Genomic DNA, 19,740 nt, shown 5'->3' with positions numbered 1-19,740 from the left:
GCTGTCCTCTCTGCCATGAAACTGAAACGAAGGACTTTACTCCCTTTCAAGTGTCCTCAGCCAGCAGGGTCCTCTCCCCTCTGCTACTGCACTCACTAGTGTATATGCTAGCTCCTTCTCCCTTCATCCACAGTCTGGGATATGTCTGGTCAGCACAGCTGTGCTTAGCATCCCTTGACAATGGAAGTTCCTTTAATGTTCTCCTACTCAGTGGTCAGACACCCCTCCTGCCCCAACCACTACCCCCAGAGCTTGTTGTTGGTTTCACAGAGTGGTCTGGAGGTGTTTGCACTTCACAAAGGCTGAACCTAGTACTGTGGAGGCCAGGACTTTCCTGTGGTCTTCTTGAGTTTTCTTAAGAGGACAAATGCTTAACCTTGTCTTTTGTTTATTTCTGTGTTCTACATTTCCTCTGAGACAATGTTCTTTTTTCTCTTGTGGAGTAAATTTGGAGAGCTGAAAGTTTTCTGACATACTCTTCCATCTTCCCAGAATCCTCTCCTGAGATATATACTTTTTGGATATGGCTAATGTTGGAATTAATTTTGCCCAAACATATTTGCTGCAAAGGTTTTTCCTAGTGGGAAGGGAAAGAAGGAGGGGAATAGAAAGCAAATTTTTATTCATTGAAAAAGATAAAATAATTTTTTAAAAGAAGAAAAAGAACATGTACCTAAGCTGCTAAAGACCCTGGGAGTTTTATTACTTCCTAGGGTGAGAAGAGAAGAAGGTAGCACAAGATTAGGACTCGATCAGACCAATATTAAAGCAGTGGCATTTTCCTCCTGCAGTAGGAATTATAATGCTCTCTGGAGATGGAAAGAGTAGGGAAAATGAGAGGAAGCACATGACTGGGCTTTCTCCCAAAGGAGACCTGAGACACTAGCAATGACATTTATATTTCCCTTTCTCAAACTAAGCCTTCAAGAATGATCATGATAGAAGAATAAATGATAGCAATAGATGGTGGGCTTTTTTAAAATCTCAGATGGGAATACTGAGGGAAAAGAAGTCTCATACCTATATAATAGGTACGTGGCAGATTCTTAGACAACCCAAGATAGAGTCATCCATGTGCAAGATACTGAGGGACCTACTTTCCAGAGATAGGAGTACTGGAGCATATGAAGACATTTTCCAGTGTTCTACCAGATTGCTGACTGCAGTCTTTTCCATTGTTTTTGTAGTTGGAACAGTCATCGTCTTTAAAATGGACTAATTCAGTACCTGCGGGGTTTTTCTTATATTTGACTCTGAGAGTGAAGAAGACTACTTCACTCACATCATATGGCTCTCCCCATCCTCAACTTGGACCATGTTTCCATAAGAAATGTGACTAGATCTTTAGCTTTTTTGTTTATTCTTTTCCAGTTTAGACTCAGGGAGTGAATTCTCCAGTCTAGCCTAGGAGTATCAGCCTTGGGGATTCAAGAATCCTGGAATCCAAGCCAGATGCTACAACAAGCTCTGGTGAGCAAGGGCCTTGGACTCCAGCTTGAAGAAGCGGGCACTACTGGCTTTGGATATAAACTTGGTTGGACTAATGCTATGTAATAACTGAGGTATAAGCTCAATCTCTACTCCTCTTTTCCCAGAAACTGAGGTAGTAGAGGAGGTATTATGTTCCTAAGGTGTTGGAGAAAATTTTCATATTTATTTTTTCCATATCTTTAAATTAAATATCTCTTCAAAAGCTAATTTTATATTAAGCAGTTAAATAGAATTAGAATGCTAGTCATCAGGTTCACTAAAAGAAAAGAGGACATAGCCAGTGGGGTCTTAAGCTGATGGTAGATAAAAGCTACATTCTCAACCCTGTAATGATACCAGAGAACCATGAAAGAGGTAGACTATAACAGGCCAATTTTGAGGGATTAAGACCAGAATCAAGATGTGTTTTGCTGATGAATTGCCCCTTTAATTTTTCTCTCACAGTCTCTCCTGGAGGAATGAGGGTAAGGAAAAGGAGAGCTGCCCCAAGTCACTGCCCCAAGAAGCCTTGGTTCAGTTGTTGTTCCATATATCGGGAGAAAACTGCACCACTTGCCTCCTCTTTTAGTGTACCCCTAATTTACTGTGACCCTTCCCTGGAAAGAACCTTAAAACAGCAGCTTCAGAGAGAAAACCCTAGCCTCCCGTCTCAATCTCTTTTTAGCTTCCTCTCTTCTCTCCCTAAAAAAAAATACAAGTTCTAGGGTTTTTAATAATTTAAGGCTGTCTTTCAAGGCAAACAAAGAAATTCATGTTCAAGCCTTAACTGAATGACTAGTGAATTCTATTAAAATATCATCTGTGTCTTGATCTTGTTTCTACCGAGAATTTTGTTTGAGTGACTTCCTGAAAAATGGTGATTAGACTCTAATATTTTTGCAAGTAACCTACTGATCTTAATTATTTCTTTGAGCTCTGGTTCTTAGTTCTATCATCTTTACCTGAAAAATTTTCGAACTTTTTTCTAGTTGAAATGCCTTTTAATCTTCCTTGATGTCTGTTCTGTAGCTCCTGCTGCTTTATCTGCCAGCATGAGAATTTTATTTCTCATTGATTCTAAGCTTTCAGTAAAGTTTTCCATTACTTTCACTAAAACTTTGATTTCAATGATCACCTTGCATTGTTTCTTTTTTATAGATGGTAGATCTCTCAGGACAAATGTCAGATCTTTATTTTTTTTAAGATTTTAAAAATATATATGTAATTTATTTATTTTTAAGTTTTTAACATTCACTTCCACAAGAATATGAATCCAAATTTTCTCCCCATTTCTCCCCACCCCCTACCCCAGGATGGCATGCACCCCATCTGCCCCTTCCCCAGTCTGTCCTCCCTTCTATCATCCTCCCCTTCTTCCATCTCCCTCTCCTCTATTGTCCTGTAGGGCAAAATACATTTCTATACCCCATTGCCTGTACATCTTACTTCCCAGTTGCATGCAAAAGCAATTTTAACCTTCATTTTTTAAAGCTTTTTCCTCCCTCCCCACCCCCCTCATTGAGAAACAAGCAATTTGATATAGGTCATACATGCATAGCCCCGCAAAACACTTCCATAACAGTCATGTTGTGAAAGACTAACCCTCTGTCCTGCCCTGCCCTCCATTTATTCTGTTTTCTCCCTTGACCTATTGCCCCACAATGGTGTTTGCTTCTGATTATTCCTTTCCCCACTTTGCTGTTCCTTCTGTTATCTTCCCTCTCCTATCCCATTCTCCCTTGCCTTCTTGCAGGCTAAAATAGATTTCCATATCCAATTGAGTGTGTGTTATTGCCTCCTTAAGCCAAATCCCATGAGAATAAGACTCACTTATTTCCTTTCATTTTCCCTCTCTTGCCCTCCATTGTAAAAGCTCTTTCTTACCTCTTTTATGGGAGATGATTTGCTACATTCTACCTCTCCCTTTCTCTTCAACAGTAAATTTTAATTTTTAAGTATTCTCCCTTCATGTTCAGCTCACTCTGTGCCCTCTAGGTATGTGTATATGTATATGTGTATGTGTATATGTATGCATATCTATACATACATACACATATACATATATAATATACATGTACACATCTATGTATGTATATGTGTGTGTTCCTCCAAGGTGGCACAATCAAGTATGTACTGGTCTGGGCACAGAGAGGGACTTTTATGTCCAGAACCTTAACAATTACCTCTCCACAGCCACCTAGCCTCCAGTTTTCAAGTCAGCCCTAGGGGCTAATTTTCAGATAAGCTGGATGGACAGGGCCACCATTCAGTGTGAGACAAAGACCAGCTTGGCCAGGTCCTCCACCCAGGGCTGAGGACCCTCTGTGGCTGCTGCCTGCTGCTGGAGCTATGGGAAGGCCCTTCCCTCTTCCTGGCCAGCTGATAAAACCCCTTCACTGACCTTTGGCACCTGTGGGCTGAGGGATCTGAGGCCCTGCTGCTACGACTGGAGATTCCACCCCTGAGGTGTCCTCCTCCCAGAGTCTCTTCATGGAGTGCAGTGTGGCCAAGGCTGGGCTGGCCTCCACGCTCCACTCCACGTCTGTGCAACCAATGCTTCTCGTGGGCCTTTCAGGTCACTGTGGGCTGGAAATCTCCTCCACTCTATTGTTCTCCACTTCTGCTGCTCCAGAATTTGTTGAGAGTCCCTCTCTACAGGTATTTTGTGGGCTGTGTGGGAAGACCCTACATAAGCGTGTCTTTCTAGTCCGTCATCTTGGCTCTGCCCCCTCCATTCTAATTTTTAAAGGACTATTTTCTTCAGTGAACTTTTGGACTTGCTTTTCCATTTGGCCAATTCTGCTTTTTAAAACATTCTTCTCCTCATTGATTTGTCAGACCTTTTTTGCCATTTGAACTAGTCTATTTTTAAAGGTGTTATTTTCTTCAACATTTTTTTTGGGTCTCCTTCAGCAAGCTGTTGACTCGTTTTTCATTATTTTCTTGCATTACTCTCCTTTCTCTTCCCAATTTTTCCTCCACCTCTCTTACTTGATTTTCAAAATCCTTTTTTGAGCTCTTCCATGGCCTAAGACCATGTTGTATATTTTTTTGGAGGCTTTGGATGTAGGAGCCTTGACAGCAAGCTGTTTTCCTCTGGTTGTATGCTTTGATCTTCCTCTGATGATATGTTTGATCTTCCTCATCTAAAAGACTGGAAAAAATACCTTTTCGCCGAGAAAATAATGTTCTATAGTCTTATTTTTTCCTGCTTTTTGAGCATTTCCCCAGCCAATTACTTGATTTTTGAGCCCTTTGTCAAGTGGAAGGTCTGCTATCTCAGGCTTCAGAGGTTTTGTGTAGCTGCTCTCTGAGATATCTCTAGGGACTTATAAATTTTCAGTTCCTGCAAAGTGGCATAGTCAAGGGAAAGGTGTTTACTTCTCTCCTGGTCTGTGCTCTGCTCTGTGAGCAATTGCAAGCACTCTTTTCTGCCCTGGAATTGTGAGCAGGATTCCCTTTCCACAGCCACCACCAGCTCTGCCATGCCACTGCTCTTCCTTACCCCAGGACTGCTACTCAGGACTGAGACCCAGATCAGCTGCTTGATTTCCCCAGCATCTGTAGATCAAGAGCTCCAGAAGCAGTCACTGCTGCCACTGGCCTGGGGCTAGGGCCTGACCATGCTCCCCTCTCACCCAGGTGAGAGAGCTTTCTCATTGAACTTTGAAACTGTCTTTTGCATTTGTAGGTTGAGAAATCTGGAAACTGCAGCAGTTGTCAGTGATTCAGCTCTGCTCTGCTCCTAGGCCAGTGCAATAGACTCTTCCTATCAGCCCTCCAAGTTGTCTTGGGCTGGAAATTGGTTTCACCCTGTCATTTTTTGGCTACTGCTGCTCTCGAATATTTTTTAGAATCATTTTTCACAGGTGTTTTAAGGGCTTTGGGGGGAGAGCACAAGCAGGCCTATGCTTCGACTCTGCCATCTTGGCTCCATGCTGATGCCTTGGACCACCCCCACCCCCCAGTCAGTTCTTTCTTTACCAAAACCAAATCCTCCTTCATTTCCTTTGGCATCTTTTTAATTCAATTGAGGCCTTCTGTTTACATTTAAATTTATTTTGAGGATTGATAATTTTTTTCCCTTCTGATTATTTCTCTTCTGTGTCTTTTAATTTAATAACTCTCCTCACCTCTGCTCCCTAGAATCCTTTCCTTTAACAGATAACTCTATCATCACTTTTTTCATGAAGCCTTTCCTGATTCCTCCCCAAATGCAGGTGCCATCCCTCTCAAAATACCTTGTGTTGAACTACTGTTTATATTGGTGCTATATGTACTTATATATGCATCACATGCTCTGAACTCCCACTCTCATTTATGATTGTGAGTCTCCAGAGTGTGGCTACTACTAGGACCCCTCAGGGCTCTGGACTAGTCTTGGAGGATTGTAAGGAATGTTTTTAGCCCTATAACTCATGAGTTCCCACTTATATGTTTTTTACCATGGTTGCCTGTTGACTTGTCAAGTGGTAAGTCAGATTTAATTAGCTTTTGGAGAAGGATATTTACTAAGGTTGTACAGTAAGGACATTTGGTACAAAATATCTCCCCAAAAGTTGGTGACACACTCTCCTATTAGTATGGAATAACTACTATTGTCCAAGGGTGATGATGATGGGATGGGAAGATGGGTGGTCCAAAATCCTCTATACCTTTTGAAGCTTGAAAGGTCCTTCTCCAGCAAAGGGGTGGGGAAGGGGGAAAAGGTGGGAGAATTTCTTCCCTCATTCCTCTCCCAACCTTGACACCAAGTTATTCCTTCTTAGAGTTTGGTCAGTCTCCTCTCTGCTGCCAGATATTTGATGAATTCTGATTCTCTATCTGAGGACTCAGCTTATCAAAGATTGGGAATTAATACAAGGACCACCACAGTATACACATGCAGTACCTATGTGTACATGGTTGTCTTCCTTATTAGAACACAAGTTTCTTGTGAGTAGAAATTATTTAATATGTTGTATTTGTATCTCCATTGCATAGCACAGTGCCTGGCACATAGTGGGCACTTATTAAATGTTTGTTAATTTATTGATGGAGTTAGGTTTCCCCCCAATTGTTTGTTTCCTTTTCTTTTTCCTATCTAAGAGATAATTTTCTCTTCAAGTTCATCAGTCATTCATCTTGTTTTCTCTCCTCTTCATTTGTTTGTGTGATAGGGACAAGTTACTTACCCAGGAGGCTTTGAGTTACTAAGATACCAAGACGAGATGACTGCTGTTCATTGAAGAAGGTCCAATATGTCAGAAGCTCTGGAAAATCTGGGCAGAGGAATTTGAGTTCAGCTTGTGTTATCTTGGAAATGGAAGAGAATATAAGGCAGAAAGAGCTTTAATAGGAAGCAGAAATAAAGAGGCAAGCTGAGGTCTGAATGAAGGATGGAAGAGGAGCTACAGGGAGTGGTAGTGCCATGCCATCTTCAAAACCAAAATCCTGATGATGTCCAAATAGGGATTTCACAGATCTCTAGGCCTTGGGATATCCTAAGGCTTCAAGAGTTCTTGATCACTAACGATATCAAACAAAACTGAAATGATACAAAAACAATTCTAAAAGATAAACAAGGACCCATTATGAGAAAGAGTTTCATGCAGATTGAGTATGTCAATTTAAAATATATGGTCTATATATTATATATATATATAAAATTGACAAATGAAACATCAATCTTACCTTAAAAAATAATTTAAAAATTAGAAGTAGTAGGAAACTTTAACACCTCAGTGATCAGAATATAAGAAATCTAACAAAACAGTTGAATAAAGAATAAATAATTATAGAGTAGAACACAGTATTAAACTTAATAAAGGCGTAGAGAGAAGCTGATGAAGAAAACAAAGAATCTTTTTTTTTTTATTTAGAATGCTTGGAACTTCCATAGAAATTAATCACATTCTAGGGTGAAAAAGAAGATATAAGTAAATGAAGAAAATCAGAAATTTTTATCAACTGTATATATTATTATATATAAAGGTGCTAATAAATAATGACAGTGAATAAAACTACAGCCCTATATTAAAACTAAAAATGTACATATTGCATAATAACTAGATAAAAATGAAGTTATTTAAAAAATAACAAGTTTCCTCAAAGATAATGGTATCTATTTATATCCAATTTTGCCAATAGTTTTTTCAATTAAAAAAGTGACTCCATATTGTCCTTTATGCCTGTCTGTTCCATAACTATAATTATACCTTCAGCCAAATCATTCCACCTAAACAAAGCTAGCTCCTTAAAAATAGTAATCTCTCATTAAATAATCTATTTTGACATAAAGCAGAGAAAGAACAAAAGGTGTACTTTAAAAGTGAAGTTAAGAAAATTGAAAACAAATAATTTTAATTATTAACAAAAAAAAGTGAAGTGAACTTAGTACAGATCTTTGGCCTTTCTCTTGACATTTGTCAAGGGAGGGATTCTATGTGAATTAAATGGAATTGATGTGGGTAGAGGAGAATAGGGGTTTCACTAGATGAGTAGAAAGGATGTCTCAAACACTGCTCACTACTCAATTAGGAAAATTGCTCATTTTTCTCAGCTCAGGACACTTCATGTTTCTCTGCATATCCTGTTTTCTGTGGGTTGCAGACAGTGCTTATGTGACAGAAACATATATAATACTAGTAGCTGTCAACTAGACCAAACTGGCCTCTAACTGGTGATGGCCTGAGCCAAGCAGAGCAGATTGAGACAGGACTCAGGAATCAAACAGAAGTTTAATTTCAAAATGAGGGAAATGGCTTACAAGCAAGGACATGTGTGCCAGAGCCCCACCTGTAGTGCGGGGCGGGGGAGAGACTGCTTTAGTATGGGCAGATCTCAGAGCTTATACCTATGGCTATGCAGTGAGAGAAAACAGTAACAATGAGGCAAGTTTGATTCACAGCAGGACTTCATGACCAGAACATGGATACTTGTCTGAGTTTGCCTGATGCTTGTCTGAGCTCAGAGAACATCTGCTGCTGCTGGTCAAAGCAATATAACAATTATATGATTTTTCCAGAGAGTGAAATCATCCAGAGGATTATTGTTATGCCAAGCTCAGGGCACAGCTTGCTTGCTGGACCTTATCTCTGCAAAACAGGGAGTCTCCTAATATCTTGACATGGTTCACATCTGAACCATGGCAGACCAACATTGTGGCCTGGTACCAAATGCCAACAGCAAATCAAGAAGATACCCTGCAGGTTTTCTCTTGGGTCAAAAGGAGTTGGAAGACGGGGAGGGAAGTTAGGAATGACCTTTTCTTCCCGTGATAATTCTGAAGTATCACAATTTGGTATCAAGAGTTTCTTTCTTAAACATAAATCTGGTTAAAGGTAGAGAAGAGAATTTTTTAAGTGAGGAGAAGTTCAAGTTATGGCATTTTTCATACACTGTTTAGAGCGTCTTTGCTTAGTAGTCTGAAGAAGTACAGCATTCCGTTTCCGCCTCTAAATTTACAACATTACAACAGGGTGATGAATTAGGATAAGCATTTTTTTTTCTTTTTTCAATCCTTCCTCTGCCCTCCCTCTGGGAAAAGAAAAAGAAAACCCTTGTAACAAGAAAACAAAGTCAAGCAAAATTGGTTTCCATATTTACCACATCTAAGGATGTGTGTCTCATTATTGACTTTCTGTCAGGAGGTAGGTAGTATCTATCCTCTGTAATTGTGAGCGATCACTACGGTAAACCAGAGCACTTAAATCTTTCAAAATTGTTCACTTTTATAATGTTGGTATTACAGTGTAAATCATTCTCTTGGATCTTCATCACTTCACACAGGTCTTCCCACTTTTCACTGAAATGGTCTCTTTCTCCATTTCTTATATTTCAATAATATTACATTCCATTCATATAACATAATTTGTTCAGCCATACATTGATTGATAGGCACTCCCTTAGTTTCTAGTTCTGTCTCACTGCAAGAAGAGCCGCATGCAAAGCGGTAACTTTTGGTCATTGTTCCAAATCACTTTCCAGAACAGGCTGGACACATCTTGGTACGCCTGTTTTCCTGAAGGTCCTCCACATTTGTCATTTTCTTTTTGTCAGCCTTGACAACCAGATGTATGTGAGATGAAACATCAGAATTTCTTTAGTTTTCATTTCTCTAATTAGTAGAGATTTGGAACATTTTTTTCTCCATATGGTTATAAATAGCTTGGATTCCTTCCCTTGAGAACTACTTGTTCACGTTTTTCATCCATTCAGTTGTATTTTTGTGACCCCATGGACTATAGCATATCAGACTCTTCTGTCCTCTACTCTCTCTTGAAATCTGTCCAAGGTCATATTCATGGCACTGTCTATCCATCTTGTTCTCTGCCCTCCCTTTCTCCTTTTGCCTTCAATCTTTCCCAATATCAGGATCTTTTCCAGTGAGTCCTGTCCTCTCATTTGTACTCTTAAAGTATTTAAGCTTCAGCTTCAATATTGATCCTTCCAATGAGTAATCTGAATGAATTTCTTTAAGTGTTGAGTGATTTGATCTTCTTACTGCCCAAGGGACTCTCAAAAGTCTTCTCCAGCGCCGCAATTCAAAAGCACCAATTCTGCAATGTTCAGCTTTCCTTATAGTCTAACTCTCATGGTCGTACAATACTACTGGAAAAACCATAGCTTTGACTATATGGACCTTTGTCATCATATCATTTGACAGTTTATAAATCGGTGACTATCTCTCCTTTCTTTTTCAAGTTGACATCAAGTTTTTAATTAATTTTAATTAAGGTATGGTCTTTCAATCAGTTTTTTAAAAAAAATGTTTTAATTTACTATTTATTTTCAATGTTTTTTTTTAATTTTGATATGCAAATTCTCTCCCTCTGCTTCCCCTTTCTCCACAAAGTGAGAAGGCAAGCAATATGATATCAATTAAGCATGTGAATTATGCAAAAAATTTCCATATTAGTCATATTGTTACAAAGCCAGAAAAATAAAATGAAAAAAATTACACTTCAGTTTGGACTCAAAGTTCATCAGTTCTCCCTGTAGAGGTGATAACATTTTTTCATCATTTGGAATTGTTTTGGATCATTGCATTTGATCAGAAAAGCCAAGTCTTTCACAGTTGGCCATCATTACAAAATCGCTGTTACTGTGCACAACTAACTCCTTGTTCTTTTCACTTCACTTTACATCAATAGGTCTTGCTATGGTTTTTCTTAAACCATCCCCTCATCATTTCCCACAGGAAAATAGTACTCCATCTAAATCATATGCCAAAACTTGTTCAGCCATTCCTAATTGAAAAGCTTGTATTTGATTTCTAATTCTGTCACCACAAAAAGAGCTGCTAGAAATATTTTTGTACATATAGATCCTTTTCCTTTTTCTTTAATCTCTTTGAATACTAATAGTAGTATTACTGGGTCAAAGAATATGCAGTTTTATGTTCCTTTCAGTCTACTTCCCAATTATTCACCAGAAGGATTGGACTAGTTCACTATTCCACCAACAGTTCATTAGTGTACATATTTTCCCCTCATCCCCTCTAGCAATTGTTATTTTTGATAGATGTGAGCAGTTTTAATGTGCCTTTCTCTAATCAATAGTGATTAAAAGCATTTTTATATGGATATAGATAGCTTTGGTTTCTTCTTCTGAAAACTGCCTGTTTATATATTTTGATCATTTATCAGTTGAGGAATGGCTCTTATTTTTTATAAATTTGATGCTATACAGTATATATTTGAGAAATGAGACTTTATCTGAGAAACTAGGATAAAACTTTTAATATTACTTTGTTATGGTACCTATAAAGGATAACCTTTCTAATTAAGTCTGTCTTTTCTTTTGCTTTGTCTGAGATGATTGCTATCCCTACTTTTTTTTAGTTCAGCTGAAGTATATTCTGCTCCAGCCCTTTATTTTAACTCTGTGTATATCTTCCTGTCTCAAGTGTGTCTCTTGTAAACAACATATTGTTGAACTCTGGTTTCTAATCCATTATGCTATCCTCTTCTGTTTTATGGGTAAATTCAACCCATTCACATTCACAGTTACGATTACTATCTGTTTATTCCCCTCCATCCCATTTTCTTCTGTTTCTTCTTCTCTCTTTTTATCCTGTCTCTCTTCAAAAGTTTATTTTGCATTTAACCACTGACTTACTTAGCCTGCCCTCCCTTTTATCATCTTCACCTCTTTCTCTTATCCCCTTTCCCCTTCTATTTCCTTATTGAGTAACTTAACATTTCTTTTTACATCTGAGTGTGTGTCTGTGTGTGTGTATGTATAATTTCCTCTTTGAACCAATTCCAGTGGGAATGCGGTTTAAGCACTACCTGCCACACCCCCCATTTTTCCTTCCACTGTAAAAGCTCTTCCTTGCACACCAATTTTTATATGAGAACATTTCCCCAATTCTACTTGTCCCTTTTCCCCTCTCCAAGGGCCCCCTTTTTCTCATCCCTTCATTGTGGGGGGAGATCTTTCCAAGAAAATCATTTCAAATCCATACTCTCTGTCTGTGTAAACTCCTTTTAACTACCCTAATAATGATAAAATTCCTAAAAGTTATGGTTATCATCTTCTCATATAGAAATTTAAGCAGATCAACTTTATGGAGACCCTCATGACTACTCTTTCATGTTTACCTTTTTATACTTCTCTTAAGTCTTCTGCTTGAATGTCACATTTCCATTCAGTTCTGATCTTTTCATCAGGAATGCTTAAAAATCCTATATTACATTAAATATCCATTTCTTTCCCTGAAGGATTATACTAGGTGATTCTTGGTTGTAATCCTAGCTCCTTTGCTGTATGGAATATCATATTTAAGTCTTCCACTCCTTTAATGTGGAAACTGCTAAGTCTTTTGTAAGCCTGACTGTGATTCCAAGATATCTGAAGCTTGTAGTATTTTCTCTTTGACTTAGGAACTCTGGAATTTGGCTATAATATTCCTAGGAGTTTTCATTTTTTCATCTTTCAGGAATAATCAGTGGATTCCTTCAATTTTTATTTTACCCTCTGAATCTAAGATATTGGGACAGTTTTCCTGTATTATTTCTTGAAATATCACATCTTGGCTCTTTTTTTTGATCATAGTGTTCAGGTAATCCAATAGTTCTTAAATTATCTCTCCTTGATCTGTCTTCCAGATTAGTTGGTTTTCTATTTTTTTGTTCTTTTGACTTTGTTTTATTGTTTCTTGATGCCTCGTGGAATCATTAGCTTCCATTTGCCCAATTCTGTTTTAAAGTGTTATTATTTTTCTGTATTTTTTATGCCTCTTTTACCACTTATTTTCCCAATTTTCCCTCTAACACTCGTATCTCTTTCTTTGACTCTTCTAGGAATTCTTGTTGAGCTTGGGTCCAATTAGCATATTTCTTTGAGGCTTTTTGGGAAGCTGTTTTCACATTGCTGTCTTCTGAATACATGCTTTAGTTTTCTCTGCCATCATAGTAGCTTTTTATGCAAATTCTTTTTGTGGTTGTTTTCTAATTTTTCAGTCTAGTATGTGACTTTTAACTTTATGTTAAAGTTGGGTTCTGCTCACCTGGAGGTAAGGAGGTGCTGTCTTAAGACCCTGGTCTTTTCATAAATAGTTCTGGGGGTCTGCAAGTTTTTGGTGCTTCCAAGGTGATGCAATCCTGGGAGAGGTATGGTTACTGCTCTCCTGATCTGCACTCTGGTCTTTACCCAGGAAGGGCTCCTGGTACCTTGCAACCACAAACATTAGTGCTCTCTTTACCTTGAAACTCTGACCAGGAACCCTGCTCCCTTGTGACCAACATCCATTGCTCCTCTCTGTCCTGGAACTGCATTTGTGGATGGGCAATGGAGATGTTATTCAATGCCAGCTGGACCCAGTGCCAACAAAGGGTGCCCTGTAATCTCTTTCTGACCAGTGGCTCTTTTATTATTTCTGGGCTGAGAGTTGCTGCTGCTCCAGATGCTGTTTCTGCTGTTGTGTTGGTGGGTTTTGGACAGCTTCCCCCCTGCATCACAAACTTTTTCTACTGTCTTTGTTTTTTGAAGCCAGAAAAATGAGTCACTGTGACCTTTTGTTGGCTCTTCTGCTCCTAAATTTAATTTGAGGCTTTATTTTATAGTCATTTGGAGGGGAATATTAGAAAGGTCAGCTGGATTGCCTCTAATCTGCCATCTTGGATCTGAATGTCTCTTATTCTTATAAATTTGAATCAGTTCCATATATCTTGGAAATGAAATTTTTATCAGAGAAAGTTGCTGCAAAGGGTTTTCTTCCTTCTGACTTTTAATCTTATCTGAACTAGATTTATCAAAAAAGTTCTAAATTTTATATAATCAAAATTGCCCATTTTATCTTCTGTGATCCTTTCTTTCCCTTATTTGGTCATGAATGTTTCCCCTATGCATGGATTTGAAAGATAAGATCTTTGCTTCTCCAATTTGTTTGTGATATGACCTTTTATGTCTAGTTATGTATCCATTTGGAACTTATAACATCATTCATATAAAAAAGTACATGGGCAAGAATATCAAGAGTTAGAAAAAAGAGAGAGAACTAGGAAAGGATGACTTAATTCTACCAGATTTCAAAATATGATTAATAATTATCCTTAATAAAATGTAATCAATATTTATAAAATTGATTTGATACTAGAACAAAAAGCAGAACAAACAGAAAAACCAAACAAACTAAAAGATATCAGTGGAACAGAATAAGGAACTCAGAAATAGGGCCCAAAATACAGAAGTTAGGGTTTGATAAACCTAAGCTTAAAAAACCTTTGGGAAATGGAATAATTTATGTATGTATAAATTTTAAAGATTGGACAATCTATGGCAAAAACTGGATTTGGGCCCATACCTTATAATACTACACCAAAAAAAACTCTAATTGGATCATATTTTTTAAACTGAAAGAAGAAAGAACAATATATTTGACTCACCTATAGTGAGGAAGCATTTTTTTTATCAACAAAGGAAGCAGCAGCAGTGGACCAAGCTGCCACAGGCGGCTATGGCAGCAGCTGCAGCTGAGGGAAAACGGTGGATGGTGTGAATCTCATAGACATTTATGTGGATGTGGGTGAGGAGTTCAACCAGGAAGCTGAATACGGTGGGCATGATCAGATAGATTTGTATGATGAGGTCATCCCTGCATCTGCAAACAATGGAGATGCCCCAGAGGATTGCGATTACATGGATGCTCTCCCACCATCTGTTGGCAACGATGTAGGTAAAGGATCAGCACCAGATGTCTATACATATACTGGAGAGAGAATTGCACTGTACATTGGAAATCTTACATGGTGGACAACTGATGAAGATTTAACTAAAGCAGTCCATTCTTTGGGAATAAATGACATTTTGGAGATTAAGTTTTTTTAAAACCATACTAACGGTCAGTCAAAGGAGTTTGCCTTTCTTGGTGTTGAATCTGAAGCATCATCAAAAAAGTTAATGGGTCTGTTGCCTAAAAGAGAACTATATGGTCAAAATCTTGTTGTGACTCCTTGTAATAAGCAGTTCCTGAGTCAATTTGAAATGCAGTCCAGGAAAACTACACAATCAGGACAAATGTCTGGGGAAGGGAAAGCAGGCCCTCCAGGAGGCAGTTCATATGCAGCATTTCCACAAGGGGGTAGAGGATGGGGCCATTTTCCAGGGGCTGTTCCAACTGGGGACAGATTTCCTGGACCAACTGGACCAAGAGGACCACTCTTACCTTTCCCAGCTGGACAAACTCCACCATGTCCACCCTTAGGTCCTCCAGGCCCTCCTGTCCCACCAGGTCCTTCACCTCCTGGTCAGGTTCTTCCTCCTCCATTAGCTGGGCCTCCTAATCGAGGTGATTGCCCTCCACCATCAGTTCTTTTTCCTGGACAGCCTTTTGGGCAGCCTCCACTGGGTCTACTTTCTCCTGGTCCTCCACCTCCAGTGCCAGGTTACAGGCCCACTCCTGGTCTTCCACCTCCACAGCAAGAGCCACCTCTGCCTCCAGACCCTTTCCACCTCACCCACCTAAGCCTTCTGGAGCTACCCCTCACACTTGCTCCTCCTTCATATCTTTGTGGATGGATCTGTTACCTAAAAGAGAACTACATGATCAGAACCAGGTGTCCTTCCCACTGGCTCCACATGAGAACGCAGCTTTCTTTCCCCCATCAACCAACAGCAATATGCCAACATCAGACAATCGGGGTCCACCACCCACTGACCCATATGACTGACCTCTCCCATATGATAGAAGTGACTATGGATTCTGCAAGACTGCCATTAAGTGAAGCAGAGTTTGAAGAAATCATGAATAGAAACAGGCAATTTCAAGCAGTGCCATTTCAAGAGCTGTGTCTGATGCCAGTGCTGGTGATTATGGGAGTGCTATTGAGACTTTGATAAGGCTATGTCTTTAATTAAATAATCCAGAGTATCTGCTGATGATAGTTGCAAAGTGCTTATTATTTACTTGCAGGATTGCTTTCATGGAATTGAGTCCAAATCTTATGATTCAAGATTTGGATCAAGAGGTGGAGCCAAGATGGCAGAGTAGAAGGGCACACATATGGAGGCTTTCCTCACGCAGCCCATAAAATACCTGTAGAGAGGGACTCTCAACAAATTTTGGAGCAGCAGAAGTGGAGAACAACAGAGTGGAGGAGATTTCCAGCCCAGGGTGACCTGAAAGGCTCACGGGAAATGTCTGTTGCACTAGCATGGAGCAGAGGCCAGCCCAGCCTTGGCTGAGAGGCCTGGCTCGAGAACAGACCTCAGGGGCAGAATCTCCAGTCGAGGAATCCCCAGTCCCAGTAGCAACAGATTTGCAGATCCCTCAACCCATAGTCGCCAAAGGTCAGTGACAGTTTTTTCGGCTTGCTGGGAAAGGAGAAGGGCCTTCCCATAGCTCCGGCCTCAGGCAGCGGCCAGTGCAGAGGCCACATCGGGCAGGTGGCAGCAGTTCTCACGGCAACACCCACAGCAGTCTGCATCCATTGTTGGATAGTAAAAACCGTTGGGGGAACTGAGGAGCTAATTATTACCTTGGTCCTGTGTAGAGGCCGTGAGGGAGCTGGTCTTTGTCTCACACTGAATGGCAGCCCTGCCCCCACAGCTTGACTGAATCCCAGCCCCTCAACGCTGGCTTGGCAGAACTGGAGGCCAGGAGGCTGTGGAGAGGAAACTCTGCTAAGATTCTGGGCACAAAAATCTCTTTCCGTTCCCAGATCAGAGTACATGCTTGATTGTGCCACCTTGGAGGAACTAAGATCTTACAGATTCCCAGAGTATACCCTACTCTTGACAAAGGACCCAAAAGTCAAGTAACTGGTTGGGAAAATGCCCAAAAAAGGGAAAAAAATAAGATTATAGAAGGTTACTTTCTTGGTGAACAGATATCTCCTCCCATCCTTTCAGATGAGGAAGAACAATGCTTACCATCAGGGAAAGACATAAAAGTCAAGGCTTCTGTATCTCAAACATCTAAAATAAATATTCAATGGGCTCAGGCCATGGAAGAGCTCAAAAAGGATTTTGAAAATCAAGTTAGAGAGGTGGAGGAAAAATTGGGAATAGAAATGAGAGAGATGCAAGAAAAACATGAAAAGCAGGTCAACACTTCACTAAAGGAGACCCAAAAAAATGCTGAAGAAAATAACACCTTGAAAAATAGGCTAGCTCAACTGGCAAAAGAGGTTTAAAAAGCCAATGAGGAGAAGAATGCTTTAAAAAGCAGAATTACCCAAATGGAAAAGGAGGTTCAAAAGCTCACTGAAGAAAATAGTTCTTTAAAAATTGAATGGAACAGATGAAGGCTAATGACTTTATGAGAAACCAAGAAATCACAAAACAAAACCAAAGGAATGAAAAAATGGGAGATAATGTGAAATATCTCGTTGGAAAAACAACTGACTTGGAAAATAGACCCAGGAGAGACAATTTAAAAATTATGGGACTACCTGAAAGCCATGATCAATAAAAGAGCCTAGACATCATCTTTCATGAAATTATCAAGGAAAACTGCCCTGATATTCTAGAACCAGGGGGCAAAATAAATATTGAAAGAATCCACTGATCACCTCCTGAAAGAGATCCAAAAAAGAAACTCCTAGGAACATTGTGGCCAAATTCCAGAGTTTCCAGGTCAAGGAGAAAATTTTGCAAGCAGCTAGAAAGAAACAATTCAAGTACTGTGGAAATACAATCAGGATAACACAAGATCTAGCACCTTCTACGTTAAGGGATTGAAGGGCATGGAATATGATATTCCAGAAATCAAAAGAACTAGGACTAAAACCAAGAATCACCTACCCATCAAAATTGAGTACAGCACTTCAGGGGAAAAAATGGTCTTTCAATGAAATAGAGGACTTTCAAGCATTCTTGATGAAAAGACCAGAGCTGAAAAGAAAATTTGACTTTCAAACAGAAGAATCAAGAGAAGCATGAAAAGGTAAACAGAAAAGAGAAGTCATAAGGGACTTACTAAAGTTGAAATGTTTACATTCCTACATGGAAAGACAATATTTGTAACTCTTGAAACTTTTTTCAGTATCTGGGTAGTTGGTGGGATCACACACACATACACAGAGAGAGAGAGAGACAGAGACAGAGACAGAGAGCACAGGGTGAACTGAATAGGATGTGATCATATCTTAAAAAATGAAATTAAGGGGTGAGAGAGAAATATATTGGGAAAAGAAAAGGAGAAATGGAATGGGGCAAATCATCTCTCATAAAAGAGGTAAGTAAAAGACTTTTCAGTGGAGGAAAAAAGCGGGGAGGTGAGAGAAAAAACATGAAGCTTACTCTCATCACATTCGACTAAAGGAAGGAATTACATGCACACTCATTTTGGTATGAAAACCTATCTTACAACACAGGAAAGTGGGGGAGAAGGGGATAAGCAGGATGGGGAGGATGACGGAAGGGAGGGCAGTGGGAGGAGGGAGCAATTAGAAGTCAACACTCTTGGGGAGGGACAGGGTCAAAAGAGAGAGCAGAAGAAATGGAGGGCAGGATAGGATGGAGGGAAATATAGTTAGTCTTACACAACATGACTACTATGGAAGTCATTTGTAAAACTACACAGATATGGTCTGTATTGAATTGCTTGCCTTCCCAAAGGGGATGGGTGGGGAGGGAGGGAGGAAGAGAAGTTGGAACTCAAAGTTTTAGGAACAACTGTTGAGTATTGTTCTTGCATACAACTAGGAAATGAGAAATACAGGTAATGGGACATAGAAAGCTATCTTGCCCTACAGGACAAAAGAGAAGATGGGGATAAGGGAAGGGAGGAATGTTAGAAGGGAGGACAGATTGGTGGAAGGGGTAATCAGAATGCTCAGTGTTTTGGAGTGGGGGGAGGGGAGAAATAGGGAGAAAATTTGGAACCCAAAATTTTGTGGAAATGAATGTTGAAAACTTAAATAAATAAATTTAAATAAAAAGATTTGGATCAAGAGAGGGACCACAGTAGATACAGATTAAAGAGCAGACATCACAAATCCCGTAGTAGAGATTGTCATGATGATCATTATAGAGAGAGAAGCAGAGAACGAGAAAGACATTGAGATCATAACCAAGACAGTGATGGAGAATGGGACAGAGCGAGAGTATTGCCACCATTAAGAGAAGCTGAAGGAAGAGGAACATCTTGCAAGACAAGAAGCATTCTGCATGGGGGAAAATGACACTTGTCTAGCAATTTGTTTCTTGTGATTGAACTGAACCTGTAGGGATTCATGGATAAAATGAACAGGAATAGATCTGAATAAAGCAAATCTGCATAAATGGTAACCAGTAGTTCTACTTTTACTTGTTATGTTGCTTAACTGTTTTATTTGGAGGAAACCTATGTGATTTAAAAGTTATAGTCTTTGCAACTTTATTACTGATTACATACATTTGGCCATTATAATGTACAAGCAATTGGAAAAAAGTCAAGTAAATGTTTGTTCTTGTTGAAATGTTTGTATGATAATGTCTGTAAACAGCACCACTTTGATTACAATAGATGTAGTGTTGTAATAACCTGTTTAATGGGGGAAAAAACCAAAGCCAGTAGAAGAAATTATGAGGAACAAAACTGACTGGTTTAAAGCTTATAGTTGAACCAGACAAGACTAGTTTCCCTTCTCCTTCTATAGAATGTAGTCTATACTGTTTAACTAGGTGATATCATCAGTTCCCATGGATTCAGTTATCATCTTAACAGATGATATTTTTTCTTATTGAGTTTACTTCATTTTAAGTTGTATTTTCCCAATTACATGTAAAGACAATTTTTAACATTCATTTAAAAAAATTTTGAGCTTCCAAATATTCTCCTTTCCTTTCTCACTTCCCCCC

At 39.3% G+C, this 19,740-nt stretch overlaps 1 pseudogene; it reads left to right on the top strand.

Annotated features, from left to right (window-relative positions):
• The first annotated feature begins 13,245 nt into the window (after positions 1-13,245).
• On the top strand, positions 13,246-19,082 carry LOC140502244 (cleavage and polyadenylation specificity factor subunit 6-like; annotated as a pseudogene).
• The last annotated feature ends 658 nt before the right edge of the window (positions 19,083-19,740 follow it).

The sequence above is a fragment of the Notamacropus eugenii genome, chromosome 4 (assembly GCF_028372415.1).
Source record: "Notamacropus eugenii isolate mMacEug1 chromosome 4, mMacEug1.pri_v2, whole genome shotgun sequence".
Classification (NCBI taxonomy): Eukaryota; Metazoa; Chordata; class Mammalia; order Diprotodontia; family Macropodidae; genus Notamacropus; species Notamacropus eugenii.
This window is presented reverse-complemented; position numbering and strand designations above follow the sequence as displayed.